Below are 17,503 nucleotides of genomic sequence, written 5' to 3'. Positions count from 1 at the left end.
CTCAGCCTTAAGACAGAAACTGAAAACAACTACAGGCAAAGTTAAACTACTACCAAATTATTCAAGGAAAATAGAATACCATTCAATTCAGAATAATGTATATGACATAATATAACATAAAATAGATAGTACTCAAGCAGATTTTGTTCTGTGTCTTTTTGTTTGTTTGTTTGTTTTTTAACTCCCCTATATTAAACTAGGAAAAGTTACTTTCTTAAAGTAATTTCTTAGAAACAGGATCTGCAATTTATTAGTGTTTCTTTTTTATAAGCTATGAGCCAGATATTATGAATCACCCTTTTCTTTGAACAGATAAAGTGCAGTTACTTTATCTGTAAAATAAAATCCCTCTTTTGCTGTTGCATTTCAGAAAGTTCAGAATACTTGGGTTCATATGACTTACATATACGCAACTAATGTGTTATTTGTACTAGCGCTTGTTAAATAGGAAACAGTCCTTTTGGACAGTCAAGCCAATTCAGATGCATCCCATTCATCAGATCCCTTCCATTCATGACCCAAGTAAATCCAAGTTCACTTCACTGGGCACGGGACCAGGTCTCTAGAGCATTGCCTTATTATTTGGAGATTGAAAGAAAATTAGTTAAACGTGTACAATGAAATGAGTTTGAAATAGTATTTTCATAGCCTTTCTTTCCCCAAATCCATAGAAATAATATAGAAATAAAGTCTTTGTGTATGCATGATACTAAAAGCATTTAGAAAGACATTTAATCAGCAAAGCATGACATGACACAATCAGAATACTGGTATCCCAGTTTCCACTTCAAAAAATTAGTTATTTAAATGAGCCAAAATTAATTAGACAATCACAATGTGTAAGTCTGTTTTTATACTAGGTTCCATAGTGAATGCACAGACAATAAAGAGCTTTAAAAATTTATCATACTACATATGAAAATAAATGGGCCAAGTTTCCAAGGGAATTGAACATATGCTTTTCAGTAATTTCCATATTCCTGTCATTCAGTGTCTGTTCTCCCATGAGAATACATATTTACTTTCACATCCATTTTCTTGTACTGATTGTAAGAGTGTACTACATATTCAGAACTATATCCAAACATAAAATGATGACAGTAAATTTGCCCCCTGATTAGATGAGGATATGATTAAGTATACAATGAAAATCAGATTCAAGGATAAAAAATAGTAGAAATCTATCTGTTAAGGTAGCACCTTTCTCTGAAATGCTTAGCTTGTGACTGTGGCTCTGATGCATGGCAACAATGAGAAACAGCAGACATTTCATATACAAGTCAATATAAGATGAGTACTTGTATTGGAATAGCGTTACATAAAAGGGGGCAGGAGGGGGACAGAGAGAGAGACTGTAGCTTTTCATCTGCAGATAGTAAATAATCTCTCATTTAACAATCTTTTTAGCTTATTACATGCATACCAAAGGGTGTGAAAACATCTGGAACTCTGGCAAAACTGATTTCAGCTGTAGTTACTAAAACCATTTTAAAAAACACTTCATATTGAAAGGGAATTGTTATACTCAGTGACTTGAAATTGCAAGGACAATTGAGATGGACAGTTGGACACATGGGCTGAACTTACCCTGTGAAGGTAACGTTTATATGTAATCACATAATGGTAATAGAGAAGGACCTTGGTCTACAGTTCCAATACTTACTATTGATATGGCATAAGTCACTGTTGTTGGTTTGGTTGAACTTTTCAAAAGCAAGAATGTACACCAACCAGTTCATTGCTGGCTTGATTCTGTGAAGACCATAGTTTCTGTTAAAGAGTGAATATAAGTTTATCTTCTTATCAGATAAATGCTATGCAGAAATTATTTTGATTGCATGTCATATTTTTAAAATGTTAGCAATTTGTGATATTGTAAGCAGTCAATTCTCTCTACAAATTAAAGTATAATGATTTCATCAAGTCATCAAGGGAGCCCTTATATTTGTTGTAGAGGAAGAGTTACACAATTCAGTTAGTTTAACTATCTTACTGTATATGAAATCTTGGTTTTAAATTGTATCAAGATGGTGTACAGGATAGTTAAGCTGTACATCGTAATCTCTTTAAAATGTATTTACAAGTAAACTATTCAGTATTTTACACAGCACAGGATTCAGCTCAGAATTAGGACTCTTTAACTTGGGTATCTACACGTGAACTGGATGTCAAAAATTTGACCATAGCCCGTGTTGCTCTAGGAAATCTGATCTGCCAGATAAACTATCTGCCAGGGCTGCCCCATGAGACACAAAATGGGCAGGAGAGCTGCATCTGTCTGGAGTCAGAGGTGGGGAAGGAAAATCCCTCTCCACTACAATGAAACTGTGTGCCTGTGTTAGGCAACTAACTCATAACAAGCTCAGATGCAGACACTTAAGGCATACGCAGCTAAATTTGTGTGTCTTAGACAAACAGTGGAAGCTCACTGAAATCAGGCAGTGGAGTTTAAATATGGGAGAGATATAAAACGGACCTCTATTATCCTTAAACACTAGATTTAAAATAATTTAAGTATATGTTTTACATAGGGAGGGAAAAAAAAAAAAAAAGTTGTTTGACTATATATTTTACCTTGCTGCAATTAATTTGTGAATGTAGAAGGGCCCTTAAATACAAAGGCAATCTGGGTTGCTGTTGGAGAGTTTTCATGCAGACTGTGGTAAGATAACTCTACAGTAATTCATTCCATTGTACTTACAATATTTGCTTTTTTTTTTTTTTTCAGCAATTATCATGTGATATACAAGAAATTATAATTTTTATATCATTTATCCTTACATTAGAAGCCATTATCTATTCACAACTGGAAGATGTTATCCTATTCATTGTGTCTGTTGTAGCTAACATGAATAGCAGATACTGTTAATGATTTTCAGAAGGATTTACCAAACAATTTTAGTTGTAACTCAGTTTTACAGTAATTTTATTTGCTTACCTCAGATGCTTTTAAAATGATGCAGTATTTTATCCAGTTCCCCATAACGCACAGTCTCTCCAAATAGTTGTGGCTGAAGGTTATAATTTGCAGCTAGCAATTATACAAGCTGCAAGTGGTACAGCCAATACCAAAACTCAATAGAACAATAGTGTCTGTTTATGAACATTTTGAAGGCAGATGTGATGTTTCTTAGTTAGCATACAAACATTTGCAAATTCCAACAAGGTTCTGTGAACCATATTCCTCTTTACATGCTAATCTGAGAAGAATGAATCTCATTTACAAGGGATGTGGGATGTGATTTTTCCTTCATGGTTTTGTCATTTATGATCTTCATGGAAATTAACTTTAGTATTTAAATTACTGACAAGATAACCACTTTTATTCCACAGCTTTTGAGATCCTCTAATTTGTGTTATGAGCATGAGTCTTTTTTAAAACTATGCTAAACTACAGCATGTGCATACACATTGAGATATTTTATTAGCCCTATATATCATCAGTAACTCAAGCTCTAGTGGCTTCCAAAGGACACAGAGAGTAGACAGAATATAGACAGGTGATAGCATGGCCCATACTGATGCTTTTAAATCCATTTCTGCTCCAATGTAAAGTTGTAAATGACAACAGTTTTGATTCCCATTAAGAGATTTCACTGTTTCCCAGACCTCTCAACAGTTTTCCCCAAAAAATAACCTTTAAAGCTTTTTTTCCCAAAGCTTGCATGTATAATTAAGTTTTATACATGGTTTATAGTATAGTGGGACTAAGTCACATTTTTAAAGTACAGCACTTTGCATACAAATTTTCTCCTGCCCTCCTCAAACATTTATACAGCCCTTGTGTAATCTTTCTGTGCTGTTAAGATTTGTGTGATAAGTGGCTTTCCAAAACTCGTTTGTTTTTCTTGGTGGTTTGGTGGTTTCTCTGTGTTTGTTCTTTTTCATTTTTCCTCATTAGTAGAAAATGTACCATGGAAAATACAGCATTTATTACATTTATTATCTCAAGGATATACTTTTGGAACTCAGAAAACACTGGCACTGTGTAGAATATGAAATTAGAGAAATTGCTGATTTGAGGTTCTGTATCACTCTTCCACCATACGCTTTTCTTCAGCATTTGTTGAAAATGCTAGTGCTGCTTGAAAATGCCAAAGATGATATTGCTTCTGTCAATTGACACACAGATTATATTTAAAACACTCAGGCTGCCTTTTAAAATCTCATTGTTACAATTTCCTCTTGCTTCTACAGAATTTTACTCAACAATTTGAGGATAAATTTAACTCCGGGAGCTATCAGAGAGATTGCAGGAGATTTGGCCCATGATACTATAACTGCATACATTCTTTTACTTATGCTGTGTGTTTCTTCCTAACTGACAGAGCATTAGTCTATTCATCATGGTACCCTAATGTTGTTTGCTTTTTGTTTTTTTTGTTTTGTTTTGTTTTGTTTTTCTATAGCATACATGAAAGCATCCATAAATTATTTATCACTGAAGAGAAAGGGTGATCTGTGATTTATGAATGTTTATATTCTATACTAGAAGCACCAGAAAATACAGTCACTTATTCATAAAAGAACTTACAAATAGCACGTTAATTGACTAACTTTTGCTATGTAGTACAAGTCAAGAAACAAGTACAAAATGCAGATACATTCAAGAGTTATGGACAGTTTTGACTCTGACATTGAGGAATGCTGCAGATGTTATTGTTATGTCATTTATGCTACTGAAATGTTCTTTAGTATTATATATATAATACACATAAATATTTATATATATATATATATATATATAAATTCAGCTAACTATGGTGTGTTCTTTTTACCAAGAGCTACATGTGAAACCATGTTTTTAAACCCTAGCTGTTAGAGAGTTTCAGCTCCTATTAGCCTGAGGTACTTTGTGGTACAGTTTTTTGGTGGCCTTAGCCTTTGTATGGGAATACAAAGAGATTTTTGGAATAGAAATGTTATTAAAAGTATACTTTGCTGAGAAAAAGAATATTTGCATTTCTTGAATATCTAATACACCCAACATTTCATCAATCCAAAAATTCAGAAATTGATGGATTTAAAATCTCTGGATGAAATAGGGTGAAATTTGGTGAGTTTTTTCCTGGGAGGGAAAAAAAAAAAAAAAAAAAAAAAAAAAAAAAAAAAGCTTAGGCTTGATGGTTTGTATCTATTTTTGGTGAGTTAAGGTATGTTTCATGGTGAAAAATCTGAATAAACTTCATATAGATTTCACCACATTTTCTTAAAACAGTAAAAGTGAAAATTATTGCTTTGTAAGTGCTCTCCTATGTGCTAATATTATTCTATATTATTATCATTATTATTATTTAAAGCTATACCTTTACACAGGTCTAACTCTGGATAAACATTTTTGTAGTCTGAATCATATTTTTAAATCTCTGTGTTACTGTGCCAAATTATACCTTTCCTGCAAAGATGCACATAATAAAAATATTTTGTTTTGAAATGTAGTCTTTATGTCCTGTATGTAATTGCTTTTCATTTTACCTTTAACTGTAAATGTTAACTCTGCAAAAAGTTATTGTTGCCCTTGTTTTAAATGCAGTAATGAAGCAAAACAATGCATTTTTGGCTGCTTCTTATATACCATGTCCCACAGTATTAATTTAGGTGTCTATACAACTAGGATGTGTGGCATGGCAGGTAAAGAGGCTGAAAATTATATCCTTCACTGCCTTATTTTTTTATGAGATGGGAAAAAAAAAAAAAGGCGCAAGAAATAATCAGTTAAGTTGCTATAGGTATTCTGTTTTATGTCCTCAACTAATTCTAATCTAAGGTATCAGAGGAAAAAAAAAATACAAATTCTTTGTGAATATTGAGGGCAGCAAGTCTGATCTCTGCATTTCCATCATCATAAGCATTTTTCACTAAAGTCTGAGCAGCATAGGTCTAAGCTCCAATGCATTTTCCAGATAGTCACTTAAGAGCGTTAATTTCTATGGACATGTTTGAGACAAACATCACTATTGCACATGCAAAAATTGCTTTTTAGTATTACATAAATAATACTTTCTGAGTACAAAATGGAAAGATTTTCTACAGTGACAGCAGATAATGATTTTGTGCATATTTTAGACCCATTTATGTGTAGGCCACTGCCTACTGTTGACAACCCAGCAAAATATGTTAAATATAACTTGAGTAACTTCAGTCTTTTCTGAAATTATTTTGGAGAGCAGGATTGTGTAGCTGTCCAAATGTCTTAGGGCATTTTCAACAAAGATCATGGAATGTTTTATTCCCTTACACCTCTGTTTAGTGTGTAATGACCTGTAGCAAATTCTAAAATACTAATGTCAGTATTCAAATTATGCATGGATTTTTCATCTAATTTAACTGCCTTCTATGTATTCTTCAGAAGAAACAACTTTGTAGGAAAGACTGATTAGCAGAAAAGAGAGCATGAAGTGTTCTCTTTTCATATGAATGGATTAATCTACTTCGGGATGATATTGCTGTTAATGAAGGAGTCAGATTCTTCAACAGAAATTATAAGCATCCCCACTGCAATATTGATGTTTTAAAGATCTTGGTTCACAGATAACATTTTATGTACCTGTGAAATTTTGTAATAGGTTTTGTTATATGAAGAATGGTGACTAGACTGAATCCCAGTGTCAAAGGTTAACCACCAAAGAACAGAGTTCAGTTTCACTGTTATCACCCACAAAACAGCCTGAGATCTGTTGCACCTCTCGTTTTTCTGCTATGAGATTCCTGTCAGTATCAATAAGCATATACACATTATTTTGAAGTTGTTATAAGCTGTAAATTGTACTTTCTGAAGAAAATAATAAAATTTTTGTAAGATAATGCTTAACGGAACATGACAAAAAACTATGGAGAACTGTGATTTGCTAATTCCTCTTTCTTTACTGTTCCCTCAAACCTGCTGTGCAGCTGTGAAGCAATTGTTTAAATATACATTAAAAGAGCAGAAAGCTAGATGTTTGAAATCTATTTTGCAAGTCTCTTCATATCTCCTTTTTTAATCTGACAGAAATATTTGACTTAATGAAACCTTGGTCCCCCATGACTAGAGACACTGATGGTTTAGTGCTTTGGTTTTATCTCTGAATAAATGATTACTGAAGAGCACAAAATCCCAGTTTCCTCCAAATCTTTTCTCCAAACTCCTTGAAGATTAGCATTTTCATCAAAATGAGCATAAACCTAATCCTATATATATATTGGTTATACATATATATATATGTAGTTCCTTATGTGTGTATTTTAAGTGTTTCTAGGGTGTTCTAATTCATTCTAAAAACAAGTTAGCTAGCCTTACTCTAATGTAGAAATGTAATCTTCTGTTTGGTCCATTGTCTGGGTACTGTGCATAGTCAGGGAAACAAATGCATGCAATAAATTCATTACTGTAGAACAATAACAGGACTTTTTCCTGCAAGAATTTGTGGAGATCCTCTTCCTACTTCATTGCTCAGGCTACAACTTCCACCTGCTGGATCTCCCATTTCTCCTTATTCCCTTTCTCTGGAGCAGAGGGAGGCTCAGCGTTGCTTTTACTACCTCACACTGACCAAAAAATTTTCCATGATAAGGACTGTTTCAGTCCTTAATACATAAACTCTTCCATATGTCTTCACTCATCAGACAGTTCCCACTCTAGACCTTAAAGTGTTTTCCTACCTGTTACTTCACATTAGAAGAGCATCACAAACTTTTAAATAACAGTTCATTATATAAGTCCTTAAAGATCTTTCCTGTCACCTTCAATACTGATTACTGTAAAGCAAGTGATGATGAAATGTGATTCTTTTACATCCTTTTTTTTTTTTTTCTTTCAACACTTTGGTCTAAATAATTTGAGAAAAGGAACTAGGGAATCAGTGAAAGTATTCATTCTACATTTTTTTTAGAAGTTACATTCTCATTTTTATACCTGTTGCCTAAGTTTTCAGACTTTTGCATTTGGGGTGAAACTCTCTTCTTATTTGCATAATCAAATTTGTTCTAAACTTAATTAAAACAAGAGGACTACAGATTATTTATTTATGTATTTATTCATAAATTTAGGAGCCATATATTGCATCTTCGCATTTATATTTGAGTGCTTTTATTGCACATTTTTACTGTTCATTTTTATTGCATTACCACATTCTTGACAGAGCTCCAGTAAAGGACTAGTACTCCATTTCATTGTACAAACAATAATAAAACATGCCTCCTGCTCCACAGCATGTTTAGTTTAACAGTCTTGCAGCATCATTGCTTGTACTGCTGTGGAATGGAGGGCATTCCCATAAAGCAAAGGTAGCACAGTGACCTGTGCAATACATGTGGCAATCATCACTTACTCCTTTTTAGCATCGTAGGAGCTCTGAGAATATCACAAGAGTCAGGCTGATCTGGTGCTTTCTGAATATTCTTGCTTCTGAAAGCACTGAGGTTATTTTAATTGGGTTTTACTGTTCCTACAGAAGAAAAAGTAGGGTGCAATCCAATAGATTTCATGGGTACGATTATCCATTTCATAAGTATTGATAGATAAGCACAACTAAATTTCATAACTTGATTTTAGACAGCTGATGGCTGTTGCAGTGTCTAGCCAGGTGCACCATATATCAGGCAGTTATGGTACACTGCATAAATCCTGGTATGCTGCATGAATCCTAGCTGGCCCACCATGTCATAACTCCATGCTGGGGAGTTAAATTTGTGAGTACAAGCCCTTACCCGGCTGCATGCCTGTTGTTTTTGTTTGTTTGTTTTGTTTTGTTTTTAATAGACTGGGATTGCAGGAAGGGAAGGAATGACAGTGCTCTGCATAATGGTCCAAGTCTAAATGACAATAGGACATACCGTTCAGGACTCAATACAAAATGCAACCATTCTGCAGTTAATCAGCATGTATGAAAAGTTTACATTTTCATGTGAAATTCAGTTATTGGCATTATTTTGAGGGTCTCTACAATGCATTACACTCAACAGTAAATAGGGATCATGGAGTATGCCTGACATGTCTGCAAAACAGCGAACTAGATCGATATGTGACACAACCAAAGTTGAAGAACATGTCTCAGAGTTATAAACGGATCTTATATCTTCTCTATTTTATCCCAGATAATTACAGAATAGGAGAATTCTAAGTTTCTAGCACAGGTTCCATGGATTTTTTATTTACCACCTATTCCTCACCCAGAGTAGAATAAAAGGAGAGAGGCACATGGCAAGACAGACAAAGAAATACCAGTTAAGGGAAGAAAGCAAGGATGGCAGGAACTAGAGGTGTGGCTGAACATATTTCACAATAGTTTGCTTGTACACCTGAAGCTCCAGGAGATTATTAAGCCAGAAGGTTACTTGTACATGTTTTGCTTAGAGATTGTTCACAGCATGAGACTTGACACTGGGATAATTTCAAATTGAATTCAAAATCATGTATTTGGCAGCCTGTTTAGGTAGCTTACAAATCAATGGCATACAACGCTTATAGACCTTGGTTTCATAAAGTTATGTTAGCAAATGCCTTACTTTAAACACAGTAACTTGTTAAAGTAAAGAACATAGCATATGTTTAAAGTTACGCTTAGCTGATTTGCATTATAGGGCTTGCTATTGCTTTTACAAAGAATATCATTGAAAATTTTAATGCCTAATGTTTAATTTGCTCACTGCCTTTTCATAAGACATCAAAAAGAATATATCACTTCTGTTTGATCTGTTATTTTGGGATTCATAGGCTTTGAAATATATGCCATTTTACTATGCACTAGATGTATAAATTCAGGTTTAAGAACATAGCTGATTATCTTTTCATCTGCATCAGCTTCAGGGTCATTTGACATTGTCAAATGAGACGTTCAAGGGGATCAAGATAATATCACTGCAAGAATCAATCTTGATTCTTTATCCTTAACAATCTTCTTGTGCATCCATCTTGATGAAAATACAAAACATACCAATTTTGCTTCGTTTATGATCTGCTGGAACAATATTTTATTATTTAGTTAATGTGCTTTTTGTAACGATTAAGCAATTTTGTGTTTATTTGTTAAACATTACTTGATTTGTTAAGAACATCTACATCCACTAACTCTCAAAACAGGTATTAAATAGTGTAACGAGATCACAGTATTATGTTTTATGCCTATTACTCTCCATAATGAAAATTTTAATGCATAAATTGGCCTTACATGCTACATTTGAAGAAAAGATTTTAGTTAATGACTTCAGTCAATAAATAAAATCAACTTTAAGCTTCAATACGTTCATATTTATTAATCAATATTCTAATTAGCATGAACCAGAATATATATCATTTGCATTTTCATATTAGATCACCTCAGCCCAATAGTGCACTTGAGTATTCTCCAGATTCATAACACAGTTAACTAACAAGATGGTAAAAGCTAATGTCTGTGAGCTGTGTGAGCAATAACATGAATTAAGGGAATGAATATACATGATTTCCACTCAGAGGTCTATATTGGCTCTCATTTGTCATTAGACAGAGCAAGGTCCACAAGTCTGACTAACAGAATCTATATTTCATGGACAATACCAAGAAAATTATTTACATTTTTATACTGGTCTGCTAACTGATAAAATTGCTTAGTGTTAAAATATTTGTGAGAAAAATAGGAAGAGAGAGTATGCTGGGAGGAATAGATGTATCTTGGTAAACGTTTATCTCAAAAAGTACACATATCATTAGATTTTTAACAACTTTTTTTTTTTTAATCTGTTCCCATCATATGTCTGAAACAGAAGTGAATCTAGAAATAATTTTACTTAGGGTCAAAAACGTAAAAAATATTTCAGTTTTGATTGAGAAAATTAGATACAATTCTTTTGGATCTTGAATGATGTCTTGAATGTCAGCATTAGAAAATATTTAATAATCTTTATTCATATTTATAGGTATTATCAATGTATAGGTGGAATTACTTTGTACAGAACATTGTACAGAACTTATTTTATTTGGTTAAATCTGTGAGAAATGATCCAGCTCACTTAACATTGCAGCTGGACGGTGTAGATTATATACTTTTAGTTGTGTAATCTATGGATCCATAGTCACAAATATATATATAGTTACATATGTATATACATATATATATGTATAGTTACAAATATATATATATATGTAATTTCTTTGCATTAGAAAATGGCTATCAGTAAGAATGTCACTGAAACAAATATTAACATTTTTACTGAAATTAAATGGGTGTTTGGGGTTAAGTTTCTGAAATTTAGACTTCCATTCACTCTACAGTACTTTGATTTCAACAGACTGAGTTAGAAGGTTTAAATTGGGATTTCCTCTCTTTGTGAATGCCGATCAGGGTTTTGATGCTCTTAATTGTAGTTTTGGGGTAAGGTTCATTTATTTTCTGGATTTTTATTCATACCCTATCTGTTGTATTTTCATGTTCTGTAAAATCAGTAACACAGATGGTGATTTTAATACAGATACAGTATATGGAAAATCTAATGAAACTGACTACACATATAGAATAGTGGGTTTTTCATAGCAGACATGTCCACTTAAAATAAATCTAAACTCTTAAACTCTCTAGATTACACTATACAGAGAAAGCATATAAAATTTTATTTTGGGAAGACTGTTTTGACTCAGAGAAATATATTAATGTAATCAGAGGAGGAAAATGGATTTGCAGTGTAAATAGCTAATTTATTTTACCTTGAGCATTGGTAGTTATCAATTAAATGCTTATATACTAAGAGTAAATACATAAAACCCTAGATGCACATTATTTCAATTATGTTTTTTTCAATGTCTTGGATAGCAAAAATTTGTTTGAATGTACAAATATATATATGTGTATGCACACCATGCACAAATATATGTTTGTATATATATATACAGAGTGTGCATATATACATATATGTGCATATATACATATATGCAGGGTGTGTATAAATACAATATATGTTACATATATTGTAGTAAACAATGAAGATCTGCCAAATCTGTTCTCAGTTCTGGCCAGCTGGAAATAATTCCCTCTGCTACCAAAGGTCTCTTGGGATTTTGTATCCTGGTTTGGGTACATTACAAGTGTCTTTGTGAGAGTAATAATGAAAGCATAATAATTTTGCTACTATTTTGTTGAGCTTGGTTTAAAAAAAAAAAAAAAAAAAAGAGAAATTAGTCAGTAGTTGTCAAATATGCACTGTGATACAACCATGTAATTGATATTTGTTATTATATTTCCATTGTGCTAGTCTATGTAAAAAACAGTTCATCCACTGTATCATGTTTCACTGTACAATTTTTGTGACAAATTAAAAGTAGCACCTTTTTGTTTACTTTCATAAGAGTTTCTGAAGAAAATGTACTGAAATGTACCCAGTAATCTTCTGTGAAAAATCCTGACAGATTTTTTTTTCATAATAGTAACTGCACAATTGCTTTAAATGGCTTCTATTCTGTTTACAAAGCATTACCAGTATATCATAGAAATAAATGGTGCATGCTGTAGACCATGCGCAATAGCACAAAGCAGTTATTTGCACGATAAAACTTAATTTGGTTCAGAACTCATCATTATGAGTGAAATGAAGGAGACTAATAAAGCCTTATTACCAGCACAAAACATTGGTGTATTAGTACATTTAAAGCATAAAAATGACTGCCAGTCCAGGCACTTGGTTCAGAAAGAGACTGTGCTCACTGATGGCCTCAGAGGATGGAAGCTCTGAGCTGGCCCTGTGGCCAGCTGAGTGGGTCATGGGCCAGCCATGAGCTGCCACTGGACCACAGTACCCTGGTCACAAATAAAAGTGCCCTCAGAGACACGTTGATGAAACATTGACACCTAGAACCTGTCAATAGGTATCGTGAGCACCAACCACCAACAGTGAAAGATCACAAGTATGGTTAGTAGTCTCACCCAGGGCCACATCTCAGTGTATGACCTCCCCATTTTGCCACCTGACTGACTTTTTAAGCCAAGTATCTTTTACAATGCCCCTCTGATCAGGTTGAATAACATTGATATAAATCTGAACATAAATTCTTGAGCCGCATTAGCCAGCACATGCTGGCTTTCTAGTAATGATAGGGCAATGCTTCTTGGCCACTAAGGAGTATAAGCATATAGATTGATTTATTTATTTAACTTTCCTGCTTTTTTAAGCTCCGTAATGCACAAATATACGAGGTCTGTTTTTGTTAGGTCTACCACTGTCTAATCAACAAGGTTATAAAAATTTCCTCATGAGGTTGCTCTCGCCTTAATGAGAATTTCTTCATAGTAATGAAACCTAAACATCAAGTATGAATAGAAGGTCAGTAAACTCAAAAATGAAGGGATATAGTGCCAAAATATTGGAAATATGTACTATTCATAACTCCTACCATTTTTTGTCTTTGAATAAAGTAGTATTTTTCTTGACGTGTCAGGATATGTTTTGGCTCAATTGTGTAAAGTTTCTGGAAAGCTCACTAGCAAGAAAATGTACTGGAATCCAGACAAACATAACATAAACCTAGCTGAGGTTGTCAGTCAGGCATGAACACTTATTTTAAAAGTGAATTTTCAAAATGCTACAAAAGCCCAACTTATAAATTTGTCTGATTCATTTAAGTAGTTGAATGGAAGAGGACGACCTGCCAAGTTAAAAAAATAACAAAAAAAAACCACTGTATTTTTCCTTCCCCATACTGAGCCCCCAAGGGGGCTCTTATTGCTGAATGTTTCAATCCCTACCTTGAAAAGTTATTTCTGCAATCTGGAAAGTTTTGGTGGTTTTTTTGTTTGTTTGTTTGTTTGTTTTGTTTTGTTTTGTTTTTGTTTGTTTGTTTTGTTTTGTTGTTGTTGTTGTTGTTTTTTGTTTGTTTGTTTTTGTTTTTTTACTTTTGTTTTCTCAATGTGTGGCTAATGTTGCTTACAATGCTGCACAGTCTGTAGTTATTTCAACTGTTGTGGAAAAAAAATGTTTATAATTGTGCTTTTAAATATAACTGTTTGGAAAGCTCAGAACCTATACTGCTGAGTGGAAAATCTAAAGAATTTTGGCATTAAAGACAACTTCAAGAAGAATAATTTTTATCTGTTGTTTTAAAAGGTTCTTTATGGATTTATGATGAGTTTGGTTTATTAAGTCAGAATGTGTGTTTGTTAATGTCTGTAAAATTCTGGAAGGTTTTAATTAATTTCATCTTATAGAGCAACAGCTCCAAGATTCTGCATTTGGTTGTCTGTTAAAAAAGTAAATCTCAGAATCACAGAGTCATCTAGGTTGGAAGAGACATAAAATAAAATTTGTTTCTTTGCCTTAATATATAGGTGAAGTTTTCATTATTTGACAAAAATTGGTGAAGCTTAGACTTTGAGCTGCTGTTGTCTAGTGAATGGTGAGAAGGTGGTTAAGTCACACACACATCCTCCCTGTGTTTTTCAGAAGGACTTTTCAGAAGTTTGTATTAAGAAAAAGATTCCTTGTGAAGGCTTAGATGCCAGGGATCTGAACATCTGCCAAAATAACCTAAGTTGGTGCCTTGTATCACAGTTGTAGGTTCTGAAATCAAACAGGTCTTGCTGAAACATGGATCAAGCTGCTAATTCAGAGAATATTTTGCAGTGCTCCAAGTATGACTTTTCACCACAGCAGGTGCTGGGTTGGTACCTCTGCTTCTCACGGTGAAAGCCTGTGATCCAGCTGCCTTCGTACAGGCCTGCGGTTGCAACTGCTGTTGTGCTCTTAGCTGGGTGACTCTGTGGCTTGGCACATGCAAGGTTTCCTCCAGGAGCTTGCGAACAGTGACAACGTGATGTAACTTAGAATTGGTTTCTTCCACGCAAAATATGTTTTATTATGCCAAAATTTACACAGAGAAAGTGGATGTGAAATACCAGAGACCTAACACAGACCTGGCATTGCCTGGCAGGCCTCGAGGTAGACCTGCTGTGGCCCCCACTGCTTGCCCTGGGCATTCAGCCATCCTTTTCTTATGGCAGAGCCATTCCTCATGTAATATCAGTTCCCAGCAGCTGCCTCAGCTGGCAATTGCTGCCAGTGCCTCTTGTAACTCTTTTAGCAGATTAGTCCATTTTGATCTCCAGTCTCTCCACTGAGCTAGCAGTGCTAAGGCTGTGATGGCCTCTCCCCAACAACAAGAACCACTTCTGTGTCTAAGGGAATACTCTTTGACTGGGTCATGATTTTGCCTTTCCTGCCTGGTTTCTTATCTTATGCCAGGCCAGGTAACTCAATATAAACAAATGCACAGGGAATGAATGTTAGGTCTTCAGGCATGTACATCTTAGGCATCATTAAAAATGGAAGTTTTCAGTTGGAATATGTTTATAGACTAGAAATAGCTAATCTTTTTGCCAGAAAAAGATTAAAAATCTCAGTAAACTTTTGATTTATAGGAAAAATATAACTGCTTGTTCAGATCACTTGCAACTGTATTATAAAGGGAGATTTCCATTGAAATCTTTTCTTACCAGTTTGAATACTTATATACCTATACAGAGTTTTTGCCTGTGATTTCATGAGCTGTCTGTCTTGCAACCTAACAGTAATTTATCCTGTGTTGTGAATATATGCAAAAAAAAATGCAGGTAAGTGTACACTATGCAGTACTATAATTGCTACTATTCAGCAATCATGAGGCTGCAAGTGATTACATAGGAGAGGGATAAAAAAGCAGGAAAGCAGTGGATGGAAAGATACCACTTTGATAATTTGTTTTGCTTTTGGTTTGTAAATTACAATAACTTTGTAGATTGGAGCAATCTGATAACAAATTTCAAATATTTGTCCCTTTAACCTGTGAATAGGTTTCCTCTGCACTTTGAAGAGTATTTACCCTCTGTCTTCAACAGAAAATGTGTTCCTAACATAAATATCATTCTTGAGATATCTGGACCACTAGTATTTTAATCTTCCATTGTGAGGGCAGTTATGAAGACAAGTGAATTAAAGATTACAAGGAGTTAAGTATCACAGCAAAGAAAGTGATAGAGATACTTCTGTAGGTAGTAGAGGCTTAGAACCAAATATGATCTCTTAGAACAGTGGAAGCAGTCATTTTTAGCTACCAATACAAAACTGTAACATTCCCTGCCCTCATAGTGGAGAATGCATTTCTGTGCCTTGGATATCAGCATTCCTGGTCTTGTATCACACAAAACTGTGTTCAAGTGCGAAGTTGTGAATGGCATCTCCTGGGCATGCACTTATGCTGCTTCTGGTATCCTGCTGATAAACTCAGACTGCAAGGATGTAGGCACAAATGTCTTAAAGTACTGCACCTAAATCTGTCACACCTCAGCTGACAGAGTCATTAAAATTACAGTAAAATTTGAAACTATCCAGTGGTTTTCTAATTAAATATTCAAAGTCTCTTTTGAACAGAATTATTAAAAGATTTATTTTTACTCAAGAAGAAATACAATTAAAATTAATATTTTGACATATCTGAAGTTTTTATGCAAGTTCTGTTCTTACAATTTACAGCAGGCATTCTGGTGACCCCCATTGAATGAGGGGCATCCTTTCTAAACCTGCTTTGAGGAGCACATAAAATATGACATAATTGCCTTTGTTTGGTTTTAAATGTCCCATGACAAATTCTCTTTTCATAATACCTAGCTTTTACTCAGATTCACAAAAGGTTCAATTTGTTTTTTAATGAAAAGATTTTGCAGGTGTACATTCCATGCTGTGTCTTTCCTCCATCAAAGAATGAAAGAAGTACAATGTATTGTTAATACAAGATCCTGATGATACACGAGTGATTACCATTATAATTCTTTTCAGAAGTTATATATAAAATGTCAAGAAAATTCACATGCATTTCTATCCCTGTAACTAAAATAAAATATTAATAATGACAAATCCTGTCATTATTCCATCATAGTACAATTACAATAATTTCAATCAATCATCTCATTTAAATGTCTCTTAAATGTCTAACCAGTGGCTTCTGAAATGCTGTGTTGAAATTAATATAAATTAGAAATATAATTTGGAAAAAAAAAAAAAATGCATTTATGCTTATGAATTAGGATTTAAATTCCATTTAGGTAAACAGCATAGGAAACCACCCCAATCTCTAAGCATCCTTTTTTCCATGTGCTACACCTAATTATTACCATATAAAATGATAGACATTAATTAAACCTTCACATAAGCTATCTCTCTCAAAATTAAAGCAAAGTCAAAAGATGGACTGGGAGTTTAAATTATGTTCTCAGTAGACTGAAATCTGATATTTAACATTGTTTAAATATAGACTGTTATGATAAAATAATGTAGGAGGACATCCAAGTAGTCAGTTTCACTGTTCTCTGAAAGACTTAGATAAGAGCTGGATGGAAAACTGACATAATATGTTCACAAGAAGTTTGGCTTATCATACCATCCATGTAGAAAGAAACACATTTTTGACTGGACTATTTCAATTTAAGAAAAATATAAAAATAATAAAAATAAAAACCTTGTAGGTCTGTCAGCTGTAGCAAAGTAAAAAATGGGAATCAGAGTTTAATTGGCTAGAACAGATTTGTTT

At 33.8% G+C, this 17,503-nt stretch overlaps 1 protein-coding gene across 5 annotated transcripts in view; it reads left to right on the top strand.

Annotated features, from left to right (window-relative positions):
* PPFIA2 (PTPRF interacting protein alpha 2) overlaps positions 1-17,503 on the top strand; it is a gene marked incomplete at both ends in the record, with an annotated part of 310,363 nt that overhangs the window by 213,700 nt on the left and 79,160 nt on the right. The window lies entirely within an intron of this gene.

Source organism: Netta rufina, assembly GCF_964035555.1.
Source record: "Netta rufina genome assembly, chromosome: 1".
Lineage (NCBI taxonomy): Eukaryota > Metazoa > Chordata > Aves > Anseriformes > Anatidae > Netta > Netta rufina.
Note: the sequence above shows the minus strand (reverse complement) of the source record. Positions and strands in the feature narration are given on the sequence as shown.